Consider the following 18,684-nt stretch of genomic DNA (forward strand, 5'->3'; position numbering starts at 1 on the left):
GAGGAGACCAAGGTCAATGTGAGCTGGACTGGTAAAAGAAGACATCCTGGAAACCAGACTTGAATTTGGTCTTGAAGGACTTGATGGTGAAACTTTCTCAGTGGAGGGATGGGACAAAATCTAGACTACAGGCATTAAGGGAGCTAGTAGGGAGAGACTAATGGAGATGATGTTGGCTGTTAAGGAAGGAAAAGGAAAAGGATGGGAAGAAGGGAAAGAGGGACAAGTGAGGTATGTATGTTTCTGGAGTCAGAGGGAAAGATCTGGTTGGTAGGAGGGGATTGAAAATGCTAGCAAGTGAGGTAAGTACAGGAATTAGATGCCTCAAGATGCTGGGTTTAGTTTTAATTTTTTAATTATTGATTATTGAATAGGTAATACACTTCTATGATTCAAAATTCAAAAGGAAACAAAGCATACAGTGAAAAGTCTTTTTTTTTAAGTTTATTAATTTTGAGAGAAAGTGAGAGAGAGAGCTAGAAGGCACATGCATGTGTGAGGGAGGGACAGAGAGAGAGGGAGAAGTGTCAAGCAGGCTTCCATGCTGTCAGCGCAGAGCTGGATGTGGGGTCAAACCCATGAACCATGAGGTCATGACCCAGCTGGAAGTAAGAGTCAGAAGCTCAACCGACTGAGCCACCCTGAAAAGTCTCCCTTCTATCTGTTGTCCAGCCACCCAATTTTCATTACTTGAGGCAGCCAGTGGTTACAAACGCATTTTTCCTGAGTGCTTATATAAGCAAATACATATGTTTTTATATATATCCTAACTTTTTTAAAAAATAAAAATGATAGTGTGCTCCAAACATTGTTCTGAGTGTTGCTGTTTTTTTTCCCCCATTTAGAGACTTTGTTTTTTTAATAGTTGCATGCGTAGCATTCTCTTACGTGGATATACCATTATGTACCTAACCAGCTCCCTATTGGTAGACTTTTAGGTTTACAGTTTTTAGACATTACAAGCAATCCTGTAATGAATAAATAACATTTAGATTTTATTCTGAAACATTTCGTTCAGATTCTATATGATCTAAGATCTGGATTATGACCATTGAAAGAAACAAGGCAAATTGACATACTGTAATAAATGGCTCAAATTCAGAGTAGTGATTAACAAATCTATGTGTATGGATATAATTTATGTGTTTGTGGGCACTTCCACAAAGAGCTGTAGGAGCCATGGAATGATTGCATATAGTATAAAGCTTAAAAGTACAAAAATTTATTGTAAAAAGTAAGCCTCTTTTCCCCTGCATAGGGATCCCTGTGATGTCCCAGTTTCTTGTATTTTGATGATCGTGTTTTTCAACATCCAGCCATGGGCAGCATCACCACTGGCCAGTCTACTTGTTTTCCTGTGTAACTCCAGAAATTGCCCATCCTCTCACTACATAAATGTTAGCTTATTTTTCTGTTGGTCTTTCTAGCTCTTTATCTCCTATTGGTCTCTTTTCAAGTCTAACTTACTCCAGAATAATTTTGAATAAATAGGTGCCAGATACCCTGAGATTCAGAGCCTTCTGTCTTCAGTCCCAGCCTTGACCAAATAGGATGATGCCAATGTAGTCATTCCTGGGGTTCCTCTGTCTGCTGAGCATGTTTAGTTATCATGTGGCTGGATGAATATACTGGTGGTCCTCCGTAATGTTTCTTTTCAAGTCTGAAAAACCACTTAAGATTTTATAAACAAAGCACTGATGTGTTTATGATAGTATGTTAACCCATCTTTCTCTTAGTCTATATAAAACCTGTTGCTCTGCTGATATAATTAAGGAAATTCTGATACTTTTCGTAAGGGGAAGGACAAATCCTTTTAAAATGGGAAGTGGATTTTCTAATGCTGACTTTTTTATTCCTTTTTTTTTTTAAATTTTTTTTTCAACGTTTTTTATTTATTTTTGGGACAGAGAGAGACAGAGCATGAACGGGGGAGGGGCAGAGAGAGAAGGAGACACAGAATCGGAAACAGGCTCCAGGCTCCCAGCCATCAGCCCAGAGGGCTCGAACTCACGGCTCGCAGGGCTCGAACTCACGGACCGCGAGATCGTGACCTGGCTGAAGTCGGACGCTTAACCGACTGCGCCACCCAGGTGCCCCTATTCCTTTTTTTTTTAAGTTTGTTTGTTTATTTATTTATTTATTTATTTATTTAGAGTGAGCAGCAGGAGCAGGGGAGGAGCAGAGAGGGGGGTGGGGAAGAGAAAGTCCCAAGCAGGCTCTGTACTGTCAGAGCAGAGTCTGACACAGGTCTCAAACTCACAAACTCTGGGATCATGACCTGAGCTGAAACCAAGAGTTGGATGCTTAACCAACTGAGACACCCAGGCGCCCCTGATTTTTTATTCTTAATGAGTTTGTTAAAGGCTACTCTCAGTATACCTAGGAAAGAAAAAGAATTCCTAAGGAATTGTGTATCTTGCATTTAATGACCAGATTACAGCTTATTTTGTAGAGCTGGGGTTTGTTTTTTTTTTTAATGTTTATTTATTTTGAGAGACAGAGAGCTGGTGCACACATGCACAAGTGGCGGAGAGGCAGATAGAGAGGGAGAGAGAATCCCAAACAGGTTTCATGCTCAGTGCCAAGCCAGACGAGGGGCTTGGTCTCATGACCGTGACGGCATGACCTGAACTAATATCAAGAGTCAGATGCTTAACTGAGCCACCCGGGCACCTCTTGTAGAGCTATTCTTTTTTTTTTTTTTTTAAATTTTTTTTTTAACGTTTATTTTTCAGAGAGAGAGAGAGACAGAGAGAGAGAGAGAGAGCGAGCGAGCTTGACAGCAGGCTCCAGGCTCTGAGCTGTCAGCCCAGAGCCTGACGTGGGGCTCGAACTCACGGACCGCGAGATCATGACCTGAGCCGAAGTCAGACGCTTAACCGACTGAGCCACCCAGGCGCCCCATTGTAGAGCTATTCTTAATAGCTGATGAGAGGGGCGCCTGGGTGGCTCAGTCGGTTAAGCGTCTGACTTCGGCTCAGGTCATGATCTCGCGGTCCGTGAGTTCGAGCCCCACGTCAGGCTCTGGGCTGACAGCTCAGAGCCTGGAGCCTGTTTCGGATTCTGTGTCTCCCTCTCTCTGACCTTCCCCCATTCATGCTCTGTCTCTCTCTGTCTCAAAAATAAATAAACGTTAAAAAAATTAAAAAAAAAATAGTTGATGAGATTATCAAATGAGAATAATGTTATATCCACTTAAAGGCCATAGAAGGCTTTTTGATTAGGTAATATAAAAATAAATAAAATTTAGAATATAGTGAAATTTTAGTGAACATAATGGATATTAGTTTCCTGTGACAAGAAAACTGGAAGAAACACTTATTTTCTAAACCATGATATTACGGTTCTATAAACAGTGTTCTAAGGTTATGCCAAAGTGAATGTCTTTGTACTGGTTCTGTATTTATGGTGTGTTGCTAATGCAAAAATATTCTGTGATTTTAACTACTAAAAGTTTAATAAGAATTCTGCTTTCATTAAATTTTATAATAGGAGCTAGGAAATTATTTTGATGACTGTTATTTTCTAAAATACTCACATGGCTTTTTCTCCAGAAGAGGTCAAATAATTTGTCAGGTTACTTGTGTTCCTATTTCCTTATCTAGAAAAAGTAGTAACATTTCTAATCTGTTTGTTGTAAGTGATTTAACAGTAAATGAGTGCTTTGCCAATATATGGAATACTAGTGAGCTGACTCCAGTCAAAATTCAGACCTTTGGAATGTCAGATTTGTTCTGCTAAGGGTTGGGGCTTTCTTGGGCATGCAAGCTACCAAGACTTCCTGAAAAGGGTGGCCAAGAGCCTCTGCATTTTAGAGCTTATTTTACAGTGTAGAGTACAGACCTAGGGAAGGAGGCCAGCTGCATTTTAGAACTTCATTTTACAGTTTAGAGTACAGACCTAGGGAAGGAGGCCATTTCTCTAGGGTGTGCAGGCTGCTCCCCTAGAGCCCCAGGCTCTTTTAGCTCTGCATTGAATTTCCCCATCACTCCTGAGAATTGTTCAAAGAGCTTTTCTCTTCATCTTGGTTAGTGTGACATCGCATCCCAACCCATCCTAAGTCTTACTGGAAAGGGATCTCTTTTTCCTTGGTGCAAGTACTTCTTCATATATCCAATTAATGGACAAACCTAAACATATTGGTTGAGCATCAAGGTACTGGGCTAGGTGTAAGTGAGAGATGCACATATGTGTCCTATCTTCAATAATGTTATGATGTTGGTATTTAATTTGATTGGGAGGATGATATTTATTATTATTTATTATTTTAGAGAGTGAGAGAGAGTTCGAGCCAGGGAGAGGGGCAGAAGGAGAGTGGGAGAGGGAGAGGGAGAGAGAGAGAGACAGACAGAGAGAGAGAACCTTAAGCAGACTCCACGTTCAGCATGGAGCTCAACACAGGGCTTGATCCAATGACCCTGGGATCATGACCTGAGCCGAAATCAAGAGTCACTTGGCCGATCAACTGACTGAGCCACCCAGTCGCTCTGGGAGGATGATGTTCATTTATAAAAATGCAAGGTGGCATTGATTTGAAAATCAATGCAAATAAAGACAGGAAAATACATTTTTTCACATTCTAATTTGATTGACAAAATTTCAGGAAATTCATGAGCTGGGAATACCTGTTTGAGTCTTAGTCATCAGTCACTGGCACTCTCCCTACCTTAACACCAACACTCCTCCCCACCCATTTTTTTTTTAAACAGTGGGTAAATTGTCTTGTTACAGAGGTGGATACTTTTATTTAGTCAGAAGACTGGAGCAGTGGGTGTTTGTTTACAGTCTAAGATACTTTTTAGGATCTGCTTTCCTTGTTCCCTCAGGGCTGAACTTTGAAAAGGTCTAATCTAGTGTGGTCAGACCAAGTCTGAATGGTATCCTTTATTCTAACTTCTGGAATTGTTATAAATGCAAGATTTTCTTTTGTGCATTTCTGTTAGCTAAAGAACTGGCCATGGAAAAATCTGCTTTATTCACATATACCTTTTGATATTAAGGTGTATGACTGTTTTCTTGTTTACTATATATTTCCTATATAGTAATACTTATTTGTGGAGTGTTTATTGAGAGGATATATGGTATATGCTGTATGAGGCACTTGGGGATGCAAAGTCGAAGGCTTTGACATTCATGGCTTTAAGGAACTTTAAGAAAGACAAATGAACAGATAATTCTGATGTTGTGTGGTGAGTGCAAGTGATAGAGCCAATCCAGAGTATTGTGGGAGCCCAGAATGGAGCAGTGGTTCTCACAATATGGGGGCCCTAGTGATCCCTGAGCTCATAAGGATCTGTGAGGTCAAATCTGTTTTCATAACTTAAGACATTATTTGCTTTTTTGATGTCATTTGCTTACAAATATATGATGGAGTTTTCCAGAGGCAATATAATTTGTGATATGCCAGTACATTGGATACAGAAGCAGAGAAGAGAATCTAGCTGTCTTCTGTTAAGCCAGGCATTTAAGTAGATTTGCAGAAATATAAAGCAGTATTACTCTTTTCACTAAAAGTTTTGTTTTGAAAATTATGGTTTTTAAAGTTAAAATATGTTTAAAATGTTTTAAATAAACATTTAATAGATCTATTAATTTTTACATGGTAAATATTTTAAAATCCTTGTTTTTAACTTCATATTCAGCAAATATTGATATAACTTAAATAAGAGCTTTTGAGTCCTTGATAATTAAAAAAAATTTTTTTAAATATTTATTTATTTTTGACAGAACGTGAATAGAGGAGAGCAGAGAGAGAGGGAGACATAGAATCCCAAGCAGGTTCCGAGGTCTGAGCTGTCAGCACAGAGCCCGATGTGGGCTCGAACTCATGAACTGTTGGATCATGACCTGAGCCGAGATCAAATACTCAACCCACTGAGCCACCCAGGTGCCCCTCAATAATATTATTTTTAAGATTTTATTTTTTTTAACTAACCTCTACACCCAATGAGGGGCTTGAACTTAACAACCCTGAGATCAAGAGTCACATGCTCCTCCTACTGAGCCGGCCTGGTGCCCCTGAGTTCTTGATAATTTTTAAGAGTGTGAAGGGGACCTGCAACCAAAAAGTTTGAGAACCACTGGAATAGAAAATTTTAAACTAGTTCTTAGGAGCAAGGTGGTCAAGGAAGGATTTTCCCTAGTAGGTGATACTAGGGCTCAGTCACAAGTATTTAAATAATTTCCAGCTGGGATGTAAAGTGGGAGGGAGTTGCAGAAGATAGGTAGAAAGAGATGGATCACTCAATGTCTTGTTTGTCGGGTTGAGAAGTTTTTTCCTGCTCCTGTAGTCCTAAATAGGAAGTTTCTAAAATGTGCTCATTTCTATCCTTACATGTGAAGTACTCTAAAAAGCTGTTTTACTATGTGCATTTTTAAATATAAGGAGTTTAGAAGATTGTGTTTTTGATTTTGTGTGAATTGTTAAAGTGAAAAAGTATTCTGGACACTACCACTTAGCATTGACAACATATTAGTAATTTGCGTCTTCTGAGTCCTAGTACTACCTGAATGCAGTTTTATATTTCCTATAAAATGTAGGTTTCAAGTGACCATTGTCAGTGATACAACATTTTTATAAATTGTTTTTAATATGCTAGTTATGGTTATTAGCTAATAGTGATAGAGATCTTCTGAACCAGGTGGTTAAGTTGATAGGAAAACTCAGATCCTCATTCAAATAGATGGCCAGTGAGAAAATAGTAGCAAAGGATATATCTGATAAGGAATATACATAAAGAACACTTTTACAATTCAGTAATACAAAGTTAAATAATCTAATTTAAAAGTTGGCAAAAAGTTTGAGTAAACATTTTTCCAAGGAGGTTATTCAAATGGCTAATAAGCACATGAGCAATTGCTCAATGTCATTAGTCATTAAGGAAATGCAAATCAAAACATAAGAGATACCACTTTTTACACCACTAGGGTGGCTATAATGAAAACACGGACAATAACAAGTATTACATGTAGAGTTGGAACCCTCATACGTTGCTAGTTGGATTGTGAAACAGTGCAGCCACTTTGGAAAAATAGTTGTCAATTCCTCAAAAAGTTAAATATAGAATTACCGTGTGACCCAGCAATTCTACTTGTGGGTATATACTCAAAAGAATTGAAACACATGCCCGTACAAAAACTTGTACATGAATGTTCAAAACAGCATTATTCACGATAGCCAAAAAGTAGAAACAACCCAGATGTCCTTCAGCTGATGAATGCGTAATGACACGTAATTCATCCATACAGTGGAGTAGTATTCAGCCTTAAAGAGGAGTGCAGTTACGTTTATACATGCTCCAACATGGATGAACCTTGAAAACAATGCTAAGCGAAAGAGACCATTCACAAAAGTATTTAATGATTCCATTTATATAAAATGTCCAGAATAGGCAATTCCATGGAGAATTATTTGAAATAATTTCAGACTTAGAGAAAGTTTAAAAAATAACAAAGTTAAAGTTGTATGGATTAAAAGTTGTCTTTCCTGGGTGTCTGCCTGGCTCAGTCAGTAGAGCGTGCAGCTCTTGATCTCTGGGTCGTGAGTTTGAGCCCCACCTTGGGTGTGGAGATTACTTAAAAATAAAATCTTAGGGGTGCCTGGGTGGCTCACTGGGTTAAGTGTATGACTGTTGATTTTGGCTCAGGTCATGATCTCAGGGTTTTGTGAGTTTGGGCCTCGTGTTGGCCTCTTCACTGACCCTGTGGAGCCTGCTTGGGACTCCCCTCCGACCCCCCTCCCTGTCATTTCTCTCTGTCTTTCTCAAAATAAACAAATAAACCTTAAAAAAATCTTAAAGAAAATCTATCTTTCCTCCTTTTCCAGTGGAAGAAACAAACATGTAAATAATAAATGAGAATTATAAGCACTAACAAGAATTATGAAGGTAATAAAGTGGTATAAAATGACCCAGGTTATAGCTTAACTGTGGCAGTACACAGAAAGCCTCTTAGAAGACGTAACTTTTGGTTGAGACATGAATGTTAGAAGGTCGCGGATAACCAGGGGCAGAACATTTGAAGCTGAAAGCACAGCAAGTATAAAAGCACAAAGTAAGGAACAAATTATGGGAGGAACAGAAAGCAAACCAGTGTGATTAAAGAGTAGTGAATGAGGAAGAGAGTGGAAGCTGAGGTCAGAGGTTGACAGATATCAGATCATATAGGGTCTCTGCAGGTTATAGGTGCAACTCAGGTAGGGTTACAATGGGATGTTTTTGAAAGGTTTTAAACAAGGAATTGGAGTTACCTGATTCATGGTCTATGAAGTACATTTTGGGTTGCTTTGGCACAGATGAACTGTAGAGAGGCTAGAGTAGAGGCAGAGAGACTGATTAGGAGGGTGTTGGAGCAAAACAGCCAAGAAGTATTGATGAGGACTTAGACAGGGACTGTGTCGGGAACAATGGAAGTGTTGAATTTGGTGTGTTTTAGAGGTAGAGCCAGTTTTTTTGATTGTTTCTGTTTGTGTCTGAGATGGTGGATGCAGAACAGGAGGATGTCATTAGTTTACATTTTTGCATTGTGAAAATATTGAAAACAATATAAATACCCATAAACAGTGGTACATCCACACAGTGGAGTGCAGTGCACTTGTAAGAAGAGAGTGAGGAAGAGCCCTGTGAACTGATACAAAGTTATTTCCAGGGCCTACTGTTAATGGAAAAAAGTGCAAAAGCATAACTATAATGTGTTAGCCTTTTATGTAAGAAAAGAAGGAAACAGGAATATAAATATGTATTTGCACATAGGTGCCAAAATAAATACAAGAAGGATAAGCCAGAAACTACTGAGATTGGTTTCTTACAGGATTTGGGTGGAAATGGTGTAGAAGGGATGAAGGGGAAGACAATGGAAGTAGTAGGGATAGAGAGAGGGATGCTTTTGTGAGAGTATCTTTTTGTGTTAAGTCTGAGTTTTAGAACTATATGAATGTTTAACATAATGAAAAACAAATACATAAAATCTATCTGGGTGGAAAGAAAACAGCCCAAGTGAAATAAAGACACAAACAAATGAACCTAACTGGATTTCTAGTAAATAACAACCACATTGAAAAGGAAAAAGAATAAAAACTAAACCAGTTAACTACACAGAATTTTGACTATACACCACAAGCTCAAAAGAAAAAAATCTCTAAACAAATACTGAACTGTTGTCAGTAGAATTGTTTTTCACAGTGGTTTGAATTAAGAATTCTGTAACTACTTTACATATTTTAGGATTGAATGTGTTTACCAATATGTTGAAGATAAAGAGATTTATCACTATGGTAAAGGGAATTGTAGGGGCACCTGGATGGCTCAGTCGGTTAAGTGCCTGACTTTGGCCCGGGTCATGATCTCACATTTTGTGGGTTCAAGACCCTCATCAGGCTCTGTACTGAGAATTTAGAGCCTAGACCCTGCATCCGATTCTGTGTCTTTCTCTCTGCCCCTCCCGTGCTCGTGCTCTGTCTCTCTGTCTCAAGAATAAATAAATATTAAAAAAAAATTAAAGGGGTGCCTGGATGGCTCAGGTGGTTAAGCATACAACGGCTTAGGTCACGATCTCATGGTTTGTGGGTTCGAGCCCCGCATCAGGCTCTGGGCTGTCAGTTCAGAGCCTGGAGGTTGGTTTGGATTCTGTGTTTTCCTCTCTGTCCTTCCCCCATTCACGCTCTCTCAAAAAAATGAATAAACATTAAAAAAATAAAATTAAAAAGGGAATTGTAAATATGGATTGAACGATGTGTTAGATTGGAATTTGAGATATCAGTATAAAATTACTAGTCTTTTTAGATTGACACAGAGATAAATAGAAATGTGTGTATCCATGGTTCAGTATACATCCATGTATTTCCTAGTTATGTTTACTGTTCCTTAACATCCTCTGACAGAAAACAGAAAGCTTTATTGAATTCCTGGATTTGAAGACGGTTTCATGGTTAACTAGGAAGTTTTTAACAGGCATCCTTAAAATTTGTTTTTCTCTCTGGTTCCTAGTTTTTACCATTATTTGATAAAATTTGGAAACCCATTCTGGGTTATAGGCACCTGCCATACAGTTCTTGGTTATATATGAATAGTTGATTATTTTGTTCTCTGCTTTCTTTTCATCAGGCCACTTGGGACAGCCCATGTGGGAAAGCTCATACAAGTCAGTGTTTAAGACACAATGTGGTGCTTGCTTCAGCAGCACATATACCAAGATTAGCATGGCCCCTGCACAAGGATGACACGCAAATTCGTGAAGGGTTCCATATTAAAAACAAAAAACAAAAAAGACAATGTGGAGGAATACTTGATCCCTATAATCCTATCTACCTTCTTAGAAGATACTATATATCCTTGTTTTTTGTCATTATATCATTTCTTAAAAACAAAACATGAACAAAAGGTCATAAAAATTTAGCACTTCATCAACTATTTATTATCCTTTAATAGACACATTTTTAACATAGTTTTATGCAACATTCTTGAAGTGATTGAGATAATATTTTCAGTTGTTTTATATTAACCTAGAATATTAATAGATATCAGTAAGGGAAAGTGTTATTGGAGTTGCTGTTTCTTTCATAGCAGGGACTGAATGAAGTAAAATGCCTTTGGGGCTAAGAGAACATTAAGTGGAATTTCCTCCATGCTCACAATTTGTCTACATGTGTAGTTTCTTTAATTCAGTCACTGAACATTTTTGATTACCTGCCGTTTGTAAAGGCACTTTGCTGAGTACTTGGGTTATAATATGAGTGTGACTGTCTCCTTTTCCTGAGGGATCCATAGTCCAGAAGGGAAGATAAGCAAACTCATATTTGCAATGCACTGTGATAAATGAGATACACACAGGTCACAGCAGGATCCCATGGATGGGAGTGAGTCTTGGGGGATTAGGAAAGGCTCTAGAGAAGAAGTCACCTCAACTGACGTAGGTACATAGGAGTTGGCCTAATGGACAGGGTGCTGGAATGAGCAGCATTTGCATAGATACCATACTATTTTGCATTTTAGGTAAATGAGAGGTGGATGATAAACTCATTAGGGAGGATAATCCAGGATATGGGTTATCTCATTGTTTTAGTTTGAGGAGGAGATATTATTGGTTGGCAAACTCTGGATGCCTTCATTTTGTAGTTTCCCTTATTTATTAGACCATGACTTGGTTGTTAGGGTGAATTGCTGGTGAATAGAAAAGTCTAACCTGTGGACTCATAGACAAGAAGGAGAATCCTTAGGTGAGGCTTTTGTTCTGAAGTGACTGGAGAAATAATACACACACACACACACACACACACACACACACACACACACACACACCAAAACTACTAAGGGAGAAGAGGTTGACCCTGAACCTGAGAGAAGGAAAACAGAATTACAGAGAAAATATCTTTTCTCTAGAAGACTAGTGTTAGAGATCTTGGGCTGATGGCTTAAGCCAAATGGACGTGGTCACACTACAGACTTCAGTGAGATAGATGGGCATTGCTGGGATCTTGGTTATAGAGATGGTAAAAAAAAAAAAAAAAACAACCAAGATAGTTCCTGTCACCATGTGTGTATATTGATAGTATTTGGACCGTTTTTGGCTTATTAATTTACTGATCTATTTAGTAGTAATGGATTCCCATGGGATTGAAAACTTTTTAAACATAAAAAAGTTAAACAATGTAAACCTTCCCACCCCTAGCCCTCAGCCACCCTGTTCCTGTTCACCCCATTCCTCCAGCGTGCTTATCCCACCCAGGAAACTATTTATTAGTTTACGTATCCTTCTAGAGTTTCTTTATATTAATAAAAACACAGATTCTTATTTCTTTCCCCTCCAAAACCCTTATTTCTTTCCCCTCCAAAACCCACCAATTCCAAAGCCAGCATATTATACTTATTGTTTTACAAATTGGTCTTCCCACCCTTCCCTTTACACATTGTGTTTATTACTAAACAATGGAAATCTTCATAGAAGATCTTTCCAAAGAGTATGTACAGTTTTGTTTTGTTTAATTTGTATGGTTTCCTTTTGGATCATTTATTTAGCCAGTTCTCTCTTGGTAGACATTTTAGTTCTAGTTTTTTATTATTGTAACAGTGTTGCAGTGAATTACCTTGTACATGTCATTTTGCCCATGAGCAAGTATATAATTATGGAATAAAAATTCAGATGTGATATTACTAATCAAGGGCCGTATATCTTTGTAATTTTGATAGATATTGCCAAAATGCCCTTATGTTTGGACCCAGACTCTCCCACTGATTATAAGGGATTATGAGAAATGTGTATTTCTCTCCACCAAGCTTTATTGACATTTGTTTGACATATAACTTTATATAAGTTTAAGGTGTACAGTGTGATGATTTGACATGTGTATATATTGCAGAATATTCACCACTATAATGCTAGTTATACACCTTTCACATAATTCACATAATTACCATTTGGTTGTTGTTATGGTGGATAATGTACATTTCTTCACAGCCTTGCCAGGAAAGTACCTTGTAAAACAGGGAGTTTTGCTAAACTGATAGATGGAAAATGGTGTCTCAGGGTAGTTTTGTTTTATTTCTCTCTTTCTCTACTTATTCGTAAGTAAGCTTTGTGCCCAACGTGGGACCCAAAGTTAGGATCCTGAGATCAAGAGTCATGGGCTCTACGGACTTAGCCAGCCAGATCCCCTTCAGTGTAGTTTTAATTTGCATTTTTAAAATGTTTATTTGTGTGTGTGTGTGTGTGTGTGTGTGTGTGTGAGAGAGAGAGAGAGAGAGAGAGAGAGAGAGAGAGAGAGAAAGTGAGCTATCAAGCACAAGCAGGAGAGGGGCAGAGAGAGAGGGGGGCAGGGAATCCAAAGCAGGCTGCTTGCTGACTGCAGAGAAGCCTGATGTGGGTCTTGAACTCATGAACAGTGACATCATGATCTGAGCCAAAGTCCGACATGTAACAGACTGAGCCACCCAGGTGCCCCTGATTTGCATTTTTATAATGAATGAGATTAAGAGTCTGTTCATATTAAGGCTTCTTTTTTAAGTTTATTTATTTTGAGAGAGAGAATGTTCATGCATGCACATGCGGTAGAGGGGCAGAGAGAGAGTGAGTGAGAGAGAGAGAGAGAGAGAGAGAGAGAGAGACCCAAGCAGGTTCCATGCTCAGCGCAGAGCCGGATGTGGGGCTCGAACTCATGAACCCATGAGATCATGACTTGAGCCAAAACCAAGAGTCAGACACTTAACCAACTGACCCAGTCAGGCGCCCTTGCTATTAAGACTTAAAAAAAAAATTTTTTTTTTCTGTGAGCTTTCCTTAACTATTTTATGATTTTTATTTTATTTTTTTGTATTTATTTTTTCAGTTTTTATTATTTATTTATTTATTTTAATATATGAAATTTATTGTCAAATTGGTTTCCATACAACACCCAGTGCTCATCCCAACAGGTGCCCTCCTCAATACCCATTACCCACCCTCCCATCCGTCCCACCCCCCATCAGCCCTCAGTTTGTTCTCAGTTTTTAAGAGTCTCTTATGCTTTGGCTCTCTCCCACTCTAACCTCTTTTTTTTTTTTTTCCCTTCCCCTCCCCCATGGGTTTCTGTTAAGTTTCTCAGGATCCACATAAGAGTGAAAACATATGGTATCTGTCTTTCTCTGTATGGCTTATTTCACTTAGCATAACACTCTCCAGTTCCATTCATGTTGCTACAAAGGGCCATATTTCATTCTTTCTCATTGCCATGTACTATTCCATTGTGTATATAAACCACAATTTCTTTATCCATTCATCAGTTGATGGACATTTAGGCTGTTTCCATAATTTGGCTGTTGTTGAGAGTGCTGCTATAAACATTGGGGTACAAGTGCCCCTATGCATCAGTACTCCTGAATCTCTTGGGTAAATTCCTAGCAGTGCTACTGCTGGGTCATAGGGTAGGTCTATTTTTAATTTTTTGAGGAACCTCTACACTGTTTCCCAGAGTGGCCACACCAGTTTGCATTCCCACCAACAGTGCAAGAGGGTTCCTGTTTCTCCACATCCTCTCCAGCATCTATAGTCTCCTGATTTGTTCATTTTGGCCACTCTTACTGGCGTGAGGTGATAGCTGAGTGTGGTTTTGATTTGTATTTCCCTGATGAGGAGCGACGTTGGGCATCTTTTCATGTGCCTGTTGGCCATCCGGATGTCTTCTTTAGAGAAGTGTCTATTCGTGTTTTCTGCCCATTTCTTCACTGCATTATTTGTTTTTCGGGTGTGGAGTTTGGTGAGCTCTTTATAGATTTTGGATACTAGCCCTTGTCTGATATGTCATTTGCAAATATCTTTTCCCATTCCGTTGGTTGCCTTTTCTTTTTGTTGATTGTTTCCTTTGCTGTGCAGAAGCTTTATCTTCATGAGGTCCCAATAATTCATTTTTGCTTTTACTTCCCTTGCCTTTGGGATGTGTCAAGTAAGAAATTGCTGTGGCTGAGGTCAGAGAGGTCTTTTCCTGCTTTCTCCTCTAGGGTTTTGATGGTTTCCTGTCTCACATTCAGGTCCTTTATCCATTTTGAGTTTATTTTTGTGAATGGTGTGAGAAAGTGGTCTAGTTTCAGCCTTCTGCATGTTGCTGTCCAGTTCTCCCAGCACCATTTATTAAAGAGACTGTCTTTTTTCCATTGGATATTCTTTTTTGCTTTGTCAAAGGTGAGTTGGCCATACTTTTGTGGGTCTAGTTCTGGGGTTTCTGTTCTATTCCATTGGTCTTTGTGTCTGTTTTTGTGCCGATACCATGCTGTCTTGATGATTACAGCTTTGTAGTAGAGGCTAAAGTCTGGGATTGTGATGCCTCCTGCTTTGGTCTTTTTCTTCAAAATTACTTTGGCTATTCAGGGCCTTTTGTGGTTCCATACAAATTTTAGGATTGCTTGCTCTAGCTTTGAGAAGAATGCTGGTGCAATTTTGATTGGGATTGCATTGAATGTGTAGATAGCTTTGGGTAGTGCTGACATTTTAACAATATTTATTCTTCCAACCCATGAGCACGGAATGTTTTTCCATTTCTTTATATCTTCTTCAGTTTCCTTCATAAGCTTTCTATAGTTTTCAGCATACAGATCTTTTACATCTTTGGTTAGATTTATTCCTAGGTATTTCATGCTTCTTGGTGCAATTGTGAATGGGATCAGTTTCTTCTTTTTTTTTTTTTTATTTTTTATTTTTTTTCAACGTTTTTTATTTATTTTTGGGACAGAGAGAGACAGAGCATGAACGGGGGAGGGGCAGAGAGAGAGGGAGACACAGAATCGGAAGCAGGCTCCAGGCTCTGAGCCATCAGCCCAGAGCCCGACGCGGGGCTCGAACTCACTGACCACGAGATCGTGACCTGAGCTGAAGTCGGATGCTCAACCGACTGAGCCACCCAGGCGCCCCTGGGATCAGTTTCTTTATTTGTCTTTCTGTTGCTTCATTATTAGTCTATAAGAATGCAGCTGATTTCTGTACATTGATTTTGTATCCTGCAACTTTGCTGAATTCATGTATCAGTTCTAGCAGACTTCTGGTGGAGTCTATCCGATTTTCCGTGTATAATATCATGTCATCTGCAAAAAGTGAAAGCTTCATCTTTGCCAATTTTGATGCCTTTGATTTCCTTTTGTTGTGTGATTGCTGATGCTAGAACTTCCAACACTATGTTAAACAACAGCAGTGAGAGTGGACATCCCTGTCGTGTTCCTGATCTCAGGGAAAAAGCTCTCAGTTTTTCCCCATTGAGGATGATGTTAGCTGTGGGCTTTTCATAAATGGCTTTTATGATGTTTAAGTATGTTTGTATTTTTTTTTTAAACATTTATTTAGTTTTGAGAGACAGAGAGAGAATGTGTGTGTGGGACAGTGTGTGTGTGCCCACAGTGTGTGTGGGCAGAGAAAAGGAAACCCAAAATCTGAAGCAGGTTCCAGGCTCTGAGCAAGCTGTCAGCACAGAGCCTGAAGCGGGGCTTGAACCCATCAACCATGAGATCATGACCTGAGCCACCCAGGTGCCCCTCATGAATTTTTTTTTTTTTTTTTAAAGTAGGCTTCACAGCCAGCATGGAGTCCAAGGCAGCGTTTGAACTCATGACCCTTGAAATCAAGACGGGAGCTGAGATCAAGAGTCAGATGTTAACTGCCTGAGCCACTTAGGCACCCCTTTCATGGAGTTTTGAAGCAGAAATGATATTATCTTCATTTATACTTTTTTTTTCTTTCCTAGTTCGAGTATAACATGTACAACAATCCTAAGGGTATAGTGAGACAGATTTTTATAAGCTTCTGACACTCATTCTGAGGGTTTTGGTTATTATTATTATTTTTTTTAAGTTTTCTTTATTTAAGTAATCTCTGCATCTACCGTGGGGCTTGAACTCATGACCCCGAGCTTAAGAGTGGCATGCTTTTTCGACTGAGGCAGCAAGGCACCCTGGTTTTGGTGATCTTTTACCAGAAGGTATCAACAGAGATTTCAGACCACAGCCAGGATATTTATTTTTCTTCAGATGGTCCTTACATGGTTTGTATACTAATATATTAAAGTTGTAATTGTCTCATTAGGCTGTCAGGAAAAAGACTCAAATTCACATGAACTAACAATGACCTATAGATGAAACCTGCTGCCTGATAGTGCCTGTAATGTGTATTTTGATATCAGAGGAGTTACAAAGTGAAAAAAAACTTTACTTCATCTGAAAATGATGAAATGTGTTAGATGGTGGCAGCTTGTTTTCCTAAGAGGTTATATTAATTTATACTGTCACTAGGAAAGTAAAATATTTTGGCTGTTCTGTATTTTCATAAGCAGTTGATACTGTCAGACCTTTTTGTCAGTCTGGCACATGTGAAATAGTGGTACACTGTGCTTTTTTCTCCTTTTAACTTTTTCCAATGGAGTATAACACATAAAAGGCAAAAAAATCATTATGACTTATCACAAAGTAAAAAAAGATCCTTGTGACCATCACCAAGAAGTATAGCATTGCCAGCAATCCAGAAACTCTCCTTATGCACACCGATCCTGTCACCATCCCCCACCAACCATAACTAGTGCTTACTTCTTTCCCAGAGGTAATTGCTGTTCTGACAGCTAACACATAGATTAGTTCTGCTTGTTTTTGAACGTTGTATACCTGGAATCATGCAGTGGAGTGCCTTTGTGTCTGGTCTTCTTTTCAGCAATATGCTTATTACATTTATCCATGTTATCTGTAGCTAAGTGTAGCTTAATAATAAGATGGACAAAGCTATATATATTCTCATTCTTAGTATGTGTAAAACAGTGGTTCCTATTATTTGTGTGTGTTAGAGGCACACTTCTGTTTTTTATTGAGGGATTTGCAAATTATATTTGTTGCTGAAATATCTTTTTGTAATTCAGATATTCACATCTAAATTAATTAAAAAATATATGTAGGTCTGGTATTTGAATCTTTTTTCTGAATTATTTATTTTTATGGTATGTGATAGATTTCTGTGGTTCAGAAATAAAAAGTATAAAAAGGTAAAGTCTCCCACCTCTATTCCCAACTGTATGTGAGTAGTTCATATCCACCCCTAACATCTAACCCCTAACCTCTAACATCTCACTCTGCCTAGGAAACTGGTATTACTACTTTCTTGTGTGATCTTTCGGTGTGTCTTAATGAATATAGATTTTTTTTAAGTTTATTTATTTATTTTGAGAGACAGAGCAAGCAGGGGAGGGGCAAAGAGACAGGGAGAGAGAGAATCCCAAGCAGCTTTGTGCTGTCAGCATGGAGCTAAATGTGGGGTTCAAACTCATGAACCATGGTATCATGACCTGAACTGAAACCAAGACTTGGATGCTTAACCGACGGAGCCACCCAGGTGCCCCTGAATATAGATTTTTATTTCTTTCTATTTTTATTCCTCTACCAAAAGCACATTATAGTAACTACCCTGTACTTTATTGTTAATTTTTTGCTTAACATCTTGCATATTTTTATTTAAAAAATTTTTTAAGGGGCGCCTGGGTGGCGCAGTCGGTTGAGCGTCCGACTTCGGCCAGGTCACGATCTCGCGGTCTGTGAGTTTGAGACCCGCGTCAGGCTCTGGGCTGATGGCTGGGAGCCTGGAGCCTGTTTCCGATTCTGTGTCTCCCTCTCTCTCTGCCCCTCCCCCATTCATGCTCTGTCTCTCTCTGTCCCAAAAATAAATAAAAAACGTTGAAAAAAAAATTAAAAAAAAATTTTTTTTAAGTTTATTTATTTTGAGAGAGAGAGTGAGTGGGAAAGGGGCAGAGAGAGAGGGAGAGAGAGACAATCCTAAGCAGGCTCTGCACTGTCAGCACAGACCCTGACATGGGACTCAAACCCACGAACTGTGAGATTATGACCTGAGCCAAAACCAAGAGTCAGATGCTTAACTTACTGAGCCACTCAGAAGCCCGGAACATCTTGCATATTTTTATATCGGTCCTTTTTTTTTTCAACGTTTTTTTTGTTTGTTTGTTTTGTTTTTTATTTATTTTTGGGACAGAGAGAGACAGAGCATGAATGGGGGAGGGGCAGAGAGAGAGGGAGACACACAGAATTGGAAACAGGCTCCAGGCTCCGAGCCATCAGGCCAGAGCCCGACGCGGGGCTTGAACTCACAGACCGCGAGATCGTGACCTGGCTGAAGTCGGACGCTTAACCGACTGCGCCACCCAGGCGCCCCCAGTCCTTTTTTATAAAGCTCTCGAGTGTT

The 18,684-nt window shown here is 39.0% G+C and overlaps 1 protein-coding gene and 1 pseudogene across 6 annotated transcripts in view; both read left to right on the forward strand.

The window, feature by feature from the left end:
* PIK3CB (phosphatidylinositol-4,5-bisphosphate 3-kinase catalytic subunit beta) overlaps window positions 1-18,684 on the forward strand; it is a 175,761-nt gene that overhangs the window by 20,476 nt on the left and 136,601 nt on the right. For 2 of the 6 annotated variants that reach the window (XM_042998516.1, XM_042998517.1), the window contains exon 1: window positions 16,506-17,043. The exons of 3 other annotated variants lie outside the window; for them this stretch is intronic. The gene's annotated coding sequence lies outside the window, so the exon portion shown is untranslated. Of the gene's footprint in view, window positions 1-5,866; window positions 5,888-16,505; window positions 17,044-18,684 lie in introns of those variants that run through there. One more of the 6 variants, XM_042998520.1, reaches the window with a different exon arrangement.
* LOC122230836 lies at window positions 10,161-10,247 on the forward strand (annotated as a pseudogene).

Source organism: Panthera tigris, chromosome C2 (assembly GCF_018350195.1).
Source record: "Panthera tigris isolate Pti1 chromosome C2, P.tigris_Pti1_mat1.1, whole genome shotgun sequence".
Classification (NCBI taxonomy): domain Eukaryota; kingdom Metazoa; phylum Chordata; class Mammalia; order Carnivora; family Felidae; genus Panthera; species Panthera tigris.